At 47.0% G+C, this 14,484-nt stretch overlaps 1 protein-coding gene across 4 annotated transcripts in view; it reads right to left on the reverse strand.

Annotated features, from left to right (window-relative positions):
* The window catches only part of PACSIN2 (protein kinase C and casein kinase substrate in neurons 2), a 113,769-nt gene extending 103,110 nt beyond the window's left edge, over positions 1–10,659 (reverse strand). For 2 of the 4 annotated variants that reach the window (XM_081311127.1, XM_081311123.1), the window contains exon 1: positions 10,502–10,659. The gene's annotated coding sequence lies outside the window, so the exon portion shown is untranslated. The remainder of the gene's footprint in view (positions 1–10,501) is intronic. The other 2 variants (XM_081311128.1, XM_081311126.1) reach the window with 2 other exon arrangements.
* Positions 10,660–14,484: the final 3,825 nt, after the last annotated feature.

Here is a 14,484-nt window from a genome sequence, read left to right on the forward strand (position 1 = left end):
AGGGATTGAACCCAGGGGCATTCCCCAGCCCTATTTATTTATTTACTTTTGAGACAGGGTCTTACTAAATTGCTGAGGTTGGCCTCCAACTCACAATACTCCTGACTCAGCCTCGAGTCCCTGGGATTACAGGTGTATATCACCACACCCAAATGTTCCTTCAATTTTTAAAAGATCTTAAAGTAAGGCTGGGGTTGTAGCTCAGTGGTAGTGTGCTTGCCTAGCACAAGTGAGTCACTGGGTTCAATCTTCAGCACCACATAAGTAAATAAAATAAAGGGGGCTGGGGATGTGGCTCAGGCAGTAGTGCGCTGGACTGCCATGTGTGCGGCCCGGGGTTCGATCCTCAGCACCACATACAAAGATGTTGTGTTCCCTGAAAACTAAAAAATAAATATTAAAAGGTTCTCTCTCTCTCTCACTCTTTCTTTAAAAATAAAAAAATAAATAAAAAAATAAAATAAAGGTATTGTGTCCATCTACAACTTAAAATATATTAAAAAAAAAACAAGTAAAAAATCATTTTGGCATAAAAATGGTAACTATCACAAGCATTAAAACATCTGCTCTAATTTACCTGCACAAATCATCTTCATTTGATAACAAGATATCAACAAAATGTAAGCCTTTCTCAGTTTTACAAAGTACAGTGTAAGACAAGCACACAAAAATGCAATTTCTTCTCCTTCGACTACCTGCTTTTTAATAGCAGGTGACATCTCTTAGAATGCAGCTGTGGAAGGTGAGGCCCCTAAGTCAGGGCCTCTGGAATCCTGGGTGTGCTCCTCATGACTGACCAACCCACCTGCATGAGCTCAGGGATGACCAGGTTTTGACCACACATCAGCAGTTGCACCTGTCCTGCTGCGTGAAGTACTAAGAATTTTCAAATTACCTTCATCAGGTCAGTCGCAAGCACAGATACTGTCTTAAACAAAGACCACATAATTTGCCTCATTTTCTGTTTCTCAGGGGGTGTAGAGAGAGATTAACTTTGAGAGATTGTTTTCATATTTGAGGGCAAGTGGCTCCAAATCTACTTAGGCAACACGGGTAAAACGACCTAAGTGTGGGCTTTAGCATCAACTCTGACCCTCTGAAGGTGACTTAATCTCTCTGAACTTTGGTTTACTACTGGGTAAAGTAGAATTAAAGTTATCTTGTTGCAAGAATTCAACTAGCAAGAATGTAAACTTTCTTTTATGGTCACTCGGAAAACCCAACAGCAGGGGGTACCCTCTCACCACTGATCCCATTCCCACCCAGGCCCAGCCTCCCTAATGATGATACAGGTGCTGGTGCAGGATCACAACTGCTTAGTCAAAACAGGGTCGTATCCAAGCTAAAGGGCACCAAGGTAGGCCGGCTTCAGCAAATCAACCAGTTCCAGAACCGCTAATAGCAGGCTTGGAGGTCTGTGCAGGGAGCAGAGCCTGTCCGTGGTTCTTTTGAAGACCGCAATTCACAACCTTGGCACACTCACTTGGTGGCAACATAATTTAGTATAATGGAACACAAACATGGTTTAAAATATGAAAATGTTCACAAACTACATTTTAGGCATCACTTTATACTAAAATTCCATTTAATTCAATAGGAAACTTCAAAACACTTGCCACAGTTGATTTCATGTACTACAGACCACCCTGTAGGTACAGACAGAGGGCCTCTCAACTACCTCCCTGGGAGCTCTGGCTCAGGCAGGGTCTGGGTCGGTGGCCTCAGGCAAAGTCACTGACCCATCCACTTTTGCCTCTTCTCCTCTGAACCACGAAGAGGGGAACAAACCAACAAGGTTGTTCTGAAAACAAAATGAAGGCTGTGGGGAAGTTGGTGATAAGCTGCAAAGACCTTGGCAACCAAATTATTTTTTGTTTTTTTTTTAATAAAATTTTTAACTGTAGATAGACACATACCTTTATTTTTATGTGGTGCTGAGGATCGAACTCAGTGCTTTACATGCGCCAGGCAAGTGCTCTCCAACTGAGCCACAACCCCAGCCCCCAGATTGTTTTTATATACTTATTTTAATTATAAAATCAAGTTATAACTTAAATATTAATTCTGAAACATAATGGGCAATGATACACTCTGGAAAAAAAGAAGACTTTCCATAATTCCACAGCCTTAACTATCACTGCTGCATAAAATTTTAATAATATTTTACATGGGATCAGATCAGTGCACATACAGTTTTTGGTGGTGCTGGAATCGAGCCCAGGGCCTTGTGCGTGGGCCAGTGCTCTACCCACTGAGCTGCGTCCCTGCCCTTATCATTTACTTTTCCAAGTCCTTCCATTTTTCTTCGCCTACATGTGAGTGATTATCACAGTCACACAGGCTCCCTTCCTGTTCTTAGGCACCATGTGCAGTCACAACCACATCCCTTCATCCCAGTCTCAGGCTTTCTGCAAGCCACCAACATGACCCTCAGCACAGAGTCATCAAGCCGGGAGGAAGGCCCCTACCTGGCAGGGCTGCCCTCAAAACCCAGGGAAGAGGCGTCCAACCTCAGCCTCACTCCCAAAAAGTCGAGAGAAGCAGGCAGAAACCCAGAGTTGGTGAGAAGGGAGGAGACAGGCTGGGAGAGCCAGGATACAAGGGTATGCCACACAGGACCCCTGTAGCCAAGGGAAGTCTAACACATTACATATACTCTACCTAAAGGAAGAACAAAACATTTTAGAAGGATTTTCAGAATTGTATATAATAAAATCAACATGGCACTTTACACATACTTTGAGTGACACCAAAATTATTAAGCCAGGACTATCAATCAGGCACACATGATGAACTCTGGGGCTGTTACTTCATAGGACCTACCTCAATCCTAGGAAAAAGGGGCTGTCGGTGTCCTGGTACAATTAACTGAATGTCTATGTCTCCCCCAAATTCCTTTATTCAAATCCTGCCCCTCACTGCAATGGTACTGGAAGGTGGGATCTGAGAACTAAACAGGGGGTGACGTCATGAATGGGATTAATGGCCTTATAAGGTACACTGTAAGGTACAATCAGAATTCAGCTGTCTGTAATCTGGGAAAAAACCCAACCATACTGGTACCCTGATCTGACTTCCAGATTCCAGAACTGTGAGAAGTAGTAAATCCCGGTTGTTTACAATCTACCTGTCTGAAGTACTCTGTGTTACAGCAGCTCAAACTAAGACACCCAGTCTCAGAAATGTTGATACATTTGGCCAAGGAAGGTCACAGGGTCACCTGGTGGTGGAGCTGGAAACAGAACCCAGGGCTTACTTAAAACTATGTTTAGGAGCTGGGGATGTGGCTCACTCACCTAGCGTGCGTGAGGCACTGGGTTCGATTCTCAGCACCACATAAATGTAAAATAAAGATATTGTGTCTACCTTAAAAAAAGAAAAACTAAATAAATAAAAATAATAAAATAAAACTATGTTTCTAGGGGCCGGGGTTGTGGCTCAGTGGCAGAGCACTTGTCTAGCACATGCAAGGCACGGGGTTCGATCCTCAGTACCATATATAAATAATAAATAAAATAGAGATGTTATATCCACCTACAACTAAAAAAAAAAAAAAAAAAGCGCCAAAGCCATGTTTCTAACCTCTGATTCCTTAATGCGACATGACCTTTTTCCTGCAGGAATTGACAGTGAAGGTTCCATTCTAACCTCATAGACTTGTGAGCATGAACCATGTGGAAAGAGCAGACCCAGGCAGCTGACCCATTACCCACCTCCCACTTCTGCCAAGACCTTCATCCTCCTCTGTGGAATACCCTAAAGTGGCTCTGTGTGGGCCCCAGTCCCCAGGAGGGGGTTCAGACCCAAGCCCAGCACACAGGCAGCCTGCCCGCTGACCTTCCCTCCTCCACACCCGTCTGCCCAAGACTCTCCTCCATCATCCCACCTAGGTGCTGGCGAAGGCCAGTCTCAGCCGCATCCCGTGAGCAGTCCCACCTGCCCTCCTCCCCTCCCACAGTGCACCCCCTCCTATCTGGCACTGTCACCGTGAAACATAACTGTTTCTAGGCCTGTTGCTGACCCTGAGCTGACTCCACAGAGCACAACAGTCCCTTAATCTCAGGGCCCAGAGTGGCAGGCAGAGCCAGGTGCCAGAGGCACAAAAGAAACACAGTTGCCAGTGCAGCCCCCAAACCGCACCTCACCCATTTCCCTTCAGCTACTGATGCCCGTCCAGACAGCAGCAGCTAAGACAACCTCCAAGCAGCCCAGAGTGTGACAGTAGTGAAACCCCAGCACTTCCATGGCAGCTTATCGGTGTCCCCAGCTCCCTGCTGACACCCTGCCCCCTCCTTGATATCTAAATCAAAGAGGAAGCCAACAGAAGGGATGGGCCAACCCGCAGGGAAGAGTAGCTGCAGGGAAGAGTAGCCCCAGTGCAGGCAGAGCCGAGAAGCAGGCCTGTGGCAGGCCATGTCCACACTCCACAGTAACTGGAACCGTCCTGCCTGGTGGCACAACCTGCTGCTCTTTTTCCGTCACAGCGTCGCCTTTGACTGCCTGGATTCCCACCAGACTTCCGCTCTGGGAGGTGGCCCACTGCTCACCAGTCAGCCTTAGCGGGAGCCTCCAACAGCTCCTCTCACCGCAAGAAGGCCCTTCCCTGGGAGAGGCTTCGTGTCCAATGTCCCTGAGGCCATGCATGGCCACCTTGTACTCGCAGGTATCTTAAAGGAATGGTCTGTGATACACACAGATCTCTTTTCCACATCTCAATGATGAAGATTAGTCAGCCCTTGTCCTGACAGACCCCAGCATGGATTGTCAGGAGGATGGGGGATTCCTCTGCTACCTGCCACTCGTGAGTGATGCCTACTGTGAGCAGCTCTACCAACTTCCATGCTGCACAATCAAAACACTGATTAGGATGATTGCTTTCATCAGAAATAAACAATCTAACATCTGTGCAGCTTTAAAGTTTCGTGTTCATGGGGCTAGGGTTGTGGCTCAGTGTTAGAGTGCTCTCTAGCATGTGTGAGGCACTGGGTTCGATCCTCAGCACTACCTAAAAAAATAAATAAATAAAAGCTAAAAAATAAATATATTTTTTTTAAAAAGTTTTGTATTCTTTCACATACATGTGCTCTTTACATAGCTGAGGCTCTCTATTCTGCTTATAAACCGACAAAACTCAATCCATAAGGTGTTAGGAATGTGGCCCCAAGAAGCTACTGTTAGACAGTCATGGTCACTGGCACAATCCACACCCAAGTTTCAAACCCACCCAGAGACTCTGGGCCCAGGGAGGAACCTCAGGCCACAGGGAGCGTCTCGCCCAGGAGGACATATTTGGATAGGACAAGTCAAACATTTGGAATTTTCAAATAACATTTATTTCACAATTTTCTGAAGTGCCAAGCAACTGAGAAGTCATCATCTCAATGTACTCTTTAATCAATAAACATTAAATCCGCTCAAAAACCCAAGCTCTACAAATTTGCCCCTTTGAAAAATGTGACAAGAAAAAAATATATAAATAACCTTTTCATGGTCAGGCAGAAAGGTTTTTAGGGATCCAAATTCCAACAGAAAAACAGTCCTTCAGGAGACGCACAAATAGTTTCCTCTGCAAGTGACACATTCTGGGATATTTACACTGCCAAACATAACTCATAATGACAACCACCAAGGAAGCAAACCCAATGGAAAAAAACCATGCTGGCAACTGGAGTCCAGTTCTAGTCTCAGGACAGGCCTCACTCGAGATCCCGTCAGAGTGGTGGCCACGCCTGGCGACCCTTTCTTCATTACAAAAAGGAACATCTACCACTGCCATCCACTCAGAAATGTTCTGGACACAAAAAATAATAGTGAAAATGCTTTGGAATGTGTGTCCTCTATAAATAAAAGCCACTGTTATTATTAGCTCAAAGATGACCAGGAAAATAGGGTTATAGAATACGGGAGGCAAGAGGCAGCTGAAGAAGCCCACCACGATACCACCAGGCCATGCGAGATGCCCATTACGATACCACCAGGCCATGCGAGAGGCGGCTTGGGGGGAGCAGATCCCACTCTTACCCTGGGTTCCAGGCCCCTCAAAGCTGGCCACATGCATCTTTTGGGGGAAGGGGATCATGGTTATTATCAGAGTTTCAAAAGGTTAAGAACCTCTAAGCTCCACATTTTAAGAATATGAAAACTGAGGCAGCTCACTGCAAAGTGCTTGCCTAGCATGTGTGAGGCACTGGGTTCAATCCTCCTCACCACATAAATATAGACAAATAAAATAAAGGTATTCTGCCCATCTACAACTACAAAAAAATTTCAAAAGAAAATATGAAAAACTGATGAGGCTGGGTTGTGGCTCAGCGGTAGAGTGCTCACCTAGTATGTGTGAGGCACTGGGTTCAATCCTCAGCATCACATAAAAATACATAAAAATAAAATAAAGGTATTGTGTCCATCTACAACTAAAAAATATTAAAAGAAAATATGAAAACTGAGACCTCAAGATCTGTGTTGACTGTCCTTGACCTCAGGGCTAGTCAGGGAAAGGCTGGACAGAGCCTAGGGCTCCTGATCTCCATCATGTCCTACCACACTACCATCCCATATTCTGGGGAGGGAAAAAAAATTTCATATAGCTACAGAGCATGTTACACAAACCATCACACCCGTGGTTTCTAAATTTATAGCAAAGTTTCTATCCTTATTTATCCTTTCTAAAGTTTCTTGTTGAGATCTTTGATAATTGAGTTTGTTTTGTATACACTGCCACATTCTCTGTGTGGAGCCAAGAAACGTGAGTGATTGAAGATTAAAAATTTTTAAAAATGGGCTAGGGGTGGGAGTTGGAGTTGGAGTTGTAGCTCAGTGGCAGAGCGCTTGCCTAGCATATGAGAGGCACTGGGTTCAATGCTTAGCACTACATAAACATAAATAAAGACATGTTATCCACCTACAACTAAATTAAATAAATAAATAAATGGTTAGTGGTGAGCCTTAGTGGTAGAGGACTTCTCTAGAATGTGCTAGGTTGTGTAACTAAGCCCCTGGGTTCCCCATCACAGAGAAGGAGGAAAGAAAAAGGGGGGGCGGGGAAGGAGGAAAAATGAAAAAAAGGAAATGACTTTATTTTAAGGAAAAAAAATAATGATTACCTGGTACTCTGCTTTATTAAGCAAGAAAAATAAACACACACTGATGAGAATAAGCATGAATCAATATATAAGTTAAGTAGAGATTTAAGATCTTTTTTTTTTTTAAGAGAGAGTGAGAGAGGAGGGAGAGAGAGAGAGAATTTTTAATATATTTTTTTTTTTTTTTAGTTCTCGGCGGACACAACATCTTTGTTGGCATGTGGTGCTGAGGATCGAACCCGGGCCGCACGCACGCCAGGCGAGCGCGCTACCGCTTGAGCCACATCCCCAGCCCCGAGATTTAAGATCTTTGTTTTACATGTGATTTTTTTTGAGGGGGGGGCGGTAACCAGGGATTGAACTCAGGGACACTCGACCACTGAGCCACATCCCAGCTCTATTTTGTATTTTATTTAGAGACAGGGTCTCACTGAGTTGCTTAGGGCCTCACTAAGTTGCTGAGGCTGGCTTTGAACTCGAGTTCCTCCTGCCTCAGCCTCCTGAGCTGCTGGGATTACAGGAGTGCACCACCGCACCCGGCTTTACATGTGATTTTAATCAAAATACCAAAATGTGTGCTCTCAGACGCCTACTACCCCTCAAGCAGTTACCTTTGAAACTACACAGATGTCAAAAATGTCACACTGTGCAAAATACTTGGAGAATTGTTTTAAGATGTAAGGTTCAGCAGGCAGAACGTAACTATCACAACACCACTGAGACCCACCAGAAGCCAAGTTTCAAAAGAGCAATGCTTTCAGGTGGGTACATAAAGGACTCTACCTATGGAATGCAAGGTGGTTCTGCTGCATTCAGGTATGCAGTGGCAGTTCCAAACAACTGGGGAAAAAAAAAAATGAACTGACACTATCACTCATGTGAACATGGCCATTACCCACATAATCTACAGGGCGGTCTCCATGAAGCTGAAATACAATCAGATGGCAGATAAGGCAGGCTGGAGTCAGCTGGCCGTTCAGGTGAGGGGGGCTGGGAGCACTGGTAAATGCTACAGCAACATCTAAACACAGGGTGCCATTGCTATTATAAATATTACTTTAATTTGTTTGATATTCCACACATCCTGGAATAATCAACTGATGATCCCTTCAGAAGCAGGAAGCCTGGCATTATGTCTTAACTCAGCACAGACTTTCAAGTGACAGAGGAGTAATGAAAGGGCTAAGGACAAGAACCCCTCTGCTCCTACCCCAGAAATACCTAGTTATCCGAAATCTGGACTAGATACCCAGGACCAGGTAAAGGCAATCCTACTTCACAGCAGCAGGCCCTGTTGAAAACCTAGATATTGTTTTTTACATATGCATAATTTTAAATTATTTAAATATTATGACCTCTTAACATCTGGGCTAAAAGTAATGAAGTTCCAGTTCCCAAAACAGCGTAAGAATACCATTTCCGGACAGTAGAATAAATCGGTCATATCTTTTTTATGCTCATATATGAACACAAGACCAGTGTAACTCCACGTCATGTACAACACAAGAATGGAATGCTAATTAGAAAAAGTTATACTCCCTATATATGTCAAAATACACACCAATGTCGTGTATCTAAAAAGAACAAATAAAATGAAAAAAAAATATTATTTAAAAAAACTACCATTTCCATTCAAATGAGTTGTTCATCTACTCCTGTGTTATATTACTTTCCCAAGTAATAAATATCATTGGCCTAATGGCCAATTTCTTTATAACTTTAAGACAATTGTCAAAAGAAAAACATACTTCAGGAAAGTTTTTTGTTATTGTTTGTTTTTTGGGTTTTGTTTGTGTTTTTTTTTTTTTTTTTTTTTTGGATTTAGGTGGACACAATATTTTATTTTTATGTGGTGCTGAGAATCGAACCCAGTGCCTCACGCATGCCAGGCGAGCACGCTACTACTTGAGCCATATCCCCAGCCCCTCAGGAAAGTTTTTGATGTAGTGGCCTCGTATCTCAACCAGCACAACCTCACAAAGGAGGCTGCCAAACAACTCCAGTTAAGTTTAAACGAACACAGATCAATGCTTTCCAGGTGAATCAAGAGAAATCCAAGTTGCACTGGCGCCCATTCAAACCTTTATGAGGCAGCTCTGGGCAGGCTTGCAAAGCCGGGGGAATAAGAGTGTTTCAAGATGGAACAAGAGGGCTAGCACTCAATAAGACCCACCTGGTCCCCTCTCCCTGGGATCCAAGCTGGCAATCCTAGGAGGGTTAAAACAGAACTTCAGCATTCTGAAATAACTACAAAGAGAGGAACCCAAGAAGAGGGAAGGAAAGTGTGAGCTCACATCTGCAGCTCAGGTTTAAATTCTTTGAGCTGGTCTCTTGATTTTCATCAGGACAGCCAGGGAGTGTTTGGTAAACAGTATAACGAGTAGCCTTGGAGACTGTGAGCTGCCATCTCTCCTTGACCACAAAAACTCAGGACAGTTGGGGTAAAGGAGAAGAGGCAAGACCCAGGAATGATGTGTACACCCCACCCAAAGGCCACCTTCCCTCAGGCACCCTATCAGAGCGTGGCCTCCCTGGGGCACCAAAGATGGACTGTACTGATCCCAAGGAGACAGCACAGCTTGCTCTCCTTCTGGAAAGAAAATCCGACTCTGAGTGAGCGAAACTGAATGAATCGCTGAAATTCAGCAGCTACCATACCTCTCAGGATAAACTAGCTTACAAGCCCCAGAGAAAGAGCAAGAGTCCCCATCTGGGATTCAATGAGTCTGGAGAAACTTGGAGAGTCAAATGAGCAAACACTCAAGCCTCTCCTGCTGGTCCCCCAATCCTAGGTCCTGCTGACATGGAAGGGCTTTGCTCTCCCACCCTCCCCAGACACACGCACACAGAGCCAGGACAGGGAGGGTGGAAAGGAAGGAAATGGAGGGCGGTCATCAGAGAGCCCAGAATGGGCGCATCCGCGGCTCCTGCCCGCTCACTGGCGCTCCCCGGCCACACCTCTCCTCCAGCCCCGCTGCCCGGCACCCCTCGCCCACCCGCGGGCCCCTGGGACTCTCCGCCTTCTCTCCAATCGCGCCCCTGCTCCGCTCAGACTCCTGAAGACGCCCACCTCCCACTTCTGCGGCTGCCTAGAGCCCCCCGCGAGCGGCCCGTGGGCCCGGACGGCGCTGCTCCGGACTCCTCTCCAGCGCGCCCCGCGCCCCAGAACTCACCAACTCCCACTCCTCCCGCAAGCGCACCCCACTGGCCGCGGCGTCCTCTCCCGGCGGCCCCGGCTCCTCCGCACACGCCCCCTCCCACGGCGAAGGGAAGTTCCGCGCGACGCGGCTCCACAGCTGCTCCCGGGGCGCGGAGCTCGGCTCGGCCCCTGCGCGGCGGCCTGTCAGGCAGGGGCCCGGCCGCCGACCCGCGTCCCCGCGTCCCGCCCAGGCGCCCAACCGTCGCGGAGCGCAGCTCACCTCGGCCTCCGCTCGCCTCCGGACGCGCCGCGCACCCGGCTCCTACCGTGACGGCGTCTCCAGCCACGGCTCGGGCTCTGGCCCCAGCTCCCCGCTCGCTCCGGCCGCGCTGCCCAACCCTGCCCAGACCCGCAGCGGCCACTTCTGCCGCCAGCCGCCACAGCACCGCCCCCGCCGCGCCCGCTGTGTTCGCCCCATTGGCTGCCAGACGCCGAGCTCCGCCCTACAGCCCCTTTGAAGCTTCGGATTGGGCCAGGGGAGCAAGGAGGTGGCACGCCCCCTAGCGAGCTCTAGGGGCCTCCCCTGAACGTGCATTGGCGGTTTCCTCTATCAATCAAAGCGGGAGTACCTTCCTAAAGAACTGAGAGGGCTGAGGGGGTCAAGATCTGCAGCCTCAGGAAGACCTTGGTCCGCGCGTTTTGCGGCTTGAATCAGCTCCTAGGGGTGGGGGTTGCAGCAGGGCAGCACCGTGCCTGACTGGGAGCTCGGGGAAGGTAGACTTTCAGAAAGTTTCTTCCCGTAGAAAACTCTGAATGTATCCACTTGAGCCAGCTTAATTTAAACAGGGCCAAGAGTGCATCTCGATGGCAAGATACCCACATTTTTTCTCATTCTCACACTAAACTTGCTTGATAGTGGGGCTGGGGGTATAGCTCAGTTGGTAGAGGGCTTGTCTAGCGTGCATAAGGCCCTGGATTCAATCTCCAGCACACACACACACACACACACACACAAAAAAAAAAAAAAAAAAAAAAAAAAAAACGTTGCTTGATAGGGTAGGATATTAACCCCATTCTGTGTACAGAGGGAAATAGTGAGTCAAATGGGCTAACATTTCCTGAACATCATTCTGGTGAGAGAGGATGGTAAGGGTATGCCCAAGTGAGGGTTGGGAAACTGAAGCCAGGTAACTTGCTGGGGATAACATGAAGTTATCATGTTAAGAGCAAATGGCAGAGCCAGGACTAGAAGCCCGGATCCTCTGGACCAAACCCGGGGCCTGTGCTGGTCCCACATCACCGTGTGAGAATGGTAATGAGGACTGTTGTAGCAATATGGAAAATGCTGGAATTAAAATGTTAAAAGTAAAAGCAGGGGGCTGGGGATGTGGCTCAAGCGGTAGCGCGCTCGCCTGGCATGCGTGCGGCCCGGGTTCGATCCTCAGCACCACATACCAACAAAGATGTTGTGTCCGCCGAGAACTAAAAAATAAATATTAAAAATTCTCTCTCTCTCTCTCTCTCTCTCTCTCTCTCTCTCTCTCTCTCTCTCTCTCCTCTCTCACTCTCTCTCTAAAAAAAAAAAAAAAAAGTAAAAGCAGGGGCTAGGATTTAGGCTCAGTGGCAGAGTGCTTGCCTAACATGTGTGAGGCACTGGGTTCAATCCTCGACACCACATAAAAATAAATAAGTGTCTTTAAAAAAAGTAAAAGCAGGATAGATTTAAAAATGGTGGAAACTCTCTAATTATTACTGCATATGGGTAGGAACTAGAAGAGTCACAAAGAAATAGTGGTTGTTCACCTTCTAGACTGTTCTGTTGCATTGTCCTTATAAGAACTGAGAAAGTAGCTGGGCACAGTGTAATACCCCTGTAATCCCAGGGACTCAGGAGGCTAAGGCAGGAGGATTGAGAGTTCAAAGCCAGCCCCAGCAACTTAGCCAGGCCCTAAGCAACTCAGGGAGACCCTTTCTCTAAATAAAATATTAAGGAGTCTGGGGATGAGGCTCAGTGCTTAAGCATCCCTGGGTTCAATCCCTGGTACCAAAAAGAAAAGAACCAAGAAAGTTTGCCTAGTATGTGTGAGGCCCTCGGTTGGATCCCCAACCAGCAACACACACACACACACACACACACACACACACACACACATACACACATACACAAATTGTAAAAGAGAGTAAAGAACCTGATGATAAGACAAACCACTGCCAAGAAGTCCCATGTGTTCTCCGGGACTCTGTCCACAGGGACTTCTAGACCACCTGAGTGGACCCAGGCATCAGCTGGGTTCCCTGCCCTAAAGACCTGCCTAAGGTCAGCTGGTGCTGCAGAGCCATGCCCTGAGCAATCCAGAGGTGCCACCCAGGTTTCTGAGCACCAGTCTTTCTTGTGGCCCCTTGCTCTTCCTGTGCCCAGTGCTCACTGGCCTCACCATCACCCTTCTGCTGTTACACATCCCATCAGGGGTCCTGGAAACTGGAAGCCACAGAAAGGCATCAAGCCCTTTTGGCCTCCTGGCCCCAGGGGTGAGGGGTCACTGACTGGTCATGTGACCCATGCAGAAATACAGTTGCTCTGCAAGCATCTGGCTCCTTTCACACTCTTATTATCTCTTCTTATCTCCCCATCTCCTCAAAAGAAACAAAATTCCTCTTGTTTTCTGGAGCCCAGCAGTTTGATACTGTTTGCTAAATTCTTTGGGTTGGGGCACCTTTTATCCCAGCAGCTTATCCAGGTAGTTTTCATATGCAACTCCCCTTTCTTTGCAGGCTGGGATCATTTCACAGTATCTCAGCCCAGCCACCTCCTTCAACCCTATTCAGGCAGCCTACAGCCCCCTGCAGCCTCTGCCCTTCTCCAGCTAGGGCCCTTGGGCAAGTCACTGCAGCTGCCTGAATTTAAACATGTAGTGGTCTTGGAATGGGGCCTGAAACAGTCTCCACTTGTTCTGTGTGTTCCAAGACCCCTACACCTTTTGTAAAAGTGCTTCGACTTTTTTAAGAATTGTAGTTGATGGGCCGGGGTTGTGGTCCAGTGGTAGAGTGTTCGCCTAGCATGCATGAGGCACTGGGTTCCATCCTCAGCACCACATAAAAATATATTGTGTCCACCTAAAACTAAAAAATAAATATTAAAAAAAAAAGACTTGTGGTTGAGGACTGGGGATATAGTGCAGTAGTAAAGAGCATGCGCAGCATGCACCAGGCCCTGGGTTCAATCCCCAGCACCAATAAATAAATAAGATTAAAAGAAAGAAAGAAAGAAAGGAAAAACAGAACATGTCCTTCGCATGTTAATATCTTGCAGACACCAAAGCGTTAACTGTTGCAGCTGGAGCAATACATTTCTGGATGTACCTAGGAATGAAGCTTCCCTGCCAAGTGTGTAAATATCTGAATTCCTCAGGAATGTGTCATTGATTAGGAGGCAATTGCTGCAGCCCTTCTTGCTTTGTTTTGGTTTGTTCCCTGGCCTATGTGCTCTGCTCACATAAAATTGTACCAGCGAGTACAACACTTCGCTCACACACATGCCATCCATCGACTGGAGCCTGCACCACCCAAAGGCAGTGGGATATGACACTTCAAGTGGACAGGGCTTCCCCAGGGGGCATCACCAGGGTGACCAGAATCAGGATCACCCGACTTCTCAGGAGTTCCTCAGTGGCTTCTTCTGCCTCCTGCTGTGTGAGGGCCAAATCTGGATGGTTACTGTCTAACTTTTACTAAGTGAAAAATCTCTTTTGCTGGGGTTAAGGTTACAATGTTACCGTTTGTACCAACGTGAGCCAAGTGTCAAGAATTCCAAACTGACCTTTTGCAACTTTGAATGAAGACCTGACAAAGTCAGATTTACTGGATACCTGATAAAAATATCAATTCCCTCAGGAACTCTTTCTCCCAGCACCTTCTGCTCCTGCATAACCACCGCAGGGTGCCTTTCAATCCAGAACCCTGAAAAAGGAGAAATGACACTTAGGATTCAGAGTGGGATCCCTGTTGGCTCCCAGGACCCCCTTGTCCCCTGAATAGCTCCTTACCAAGGTCCTTGTCTGCCCTTGATATTGAACCTCTGGCCTCCAGAACTATAAAGGTAAATTTCTGTAAGTCATCCAGTTGGTGGTACTTTGTCACCACAGCCACAGGAAATGAACTCCTGTGCCAGTGTTGGGCAGGAGAAAGCCATGGCTGAGGTTCCCCTCTCCTGTCTGCTTTTCTAAAATGGCCTCCATAGACTGTCATAAGCACAGACACCTTTCA

This window comes from Spermophilus citellus (assembly GCF_964194105.1).
Source record: "Spermophilus citellus genome assembly, chromosome: 10".
NCBI lineage: Eukaryota > Metazoa > Chordata > Mammalia > Rodentia > Sciuridae > Spermophilus > Spermophilus citellus.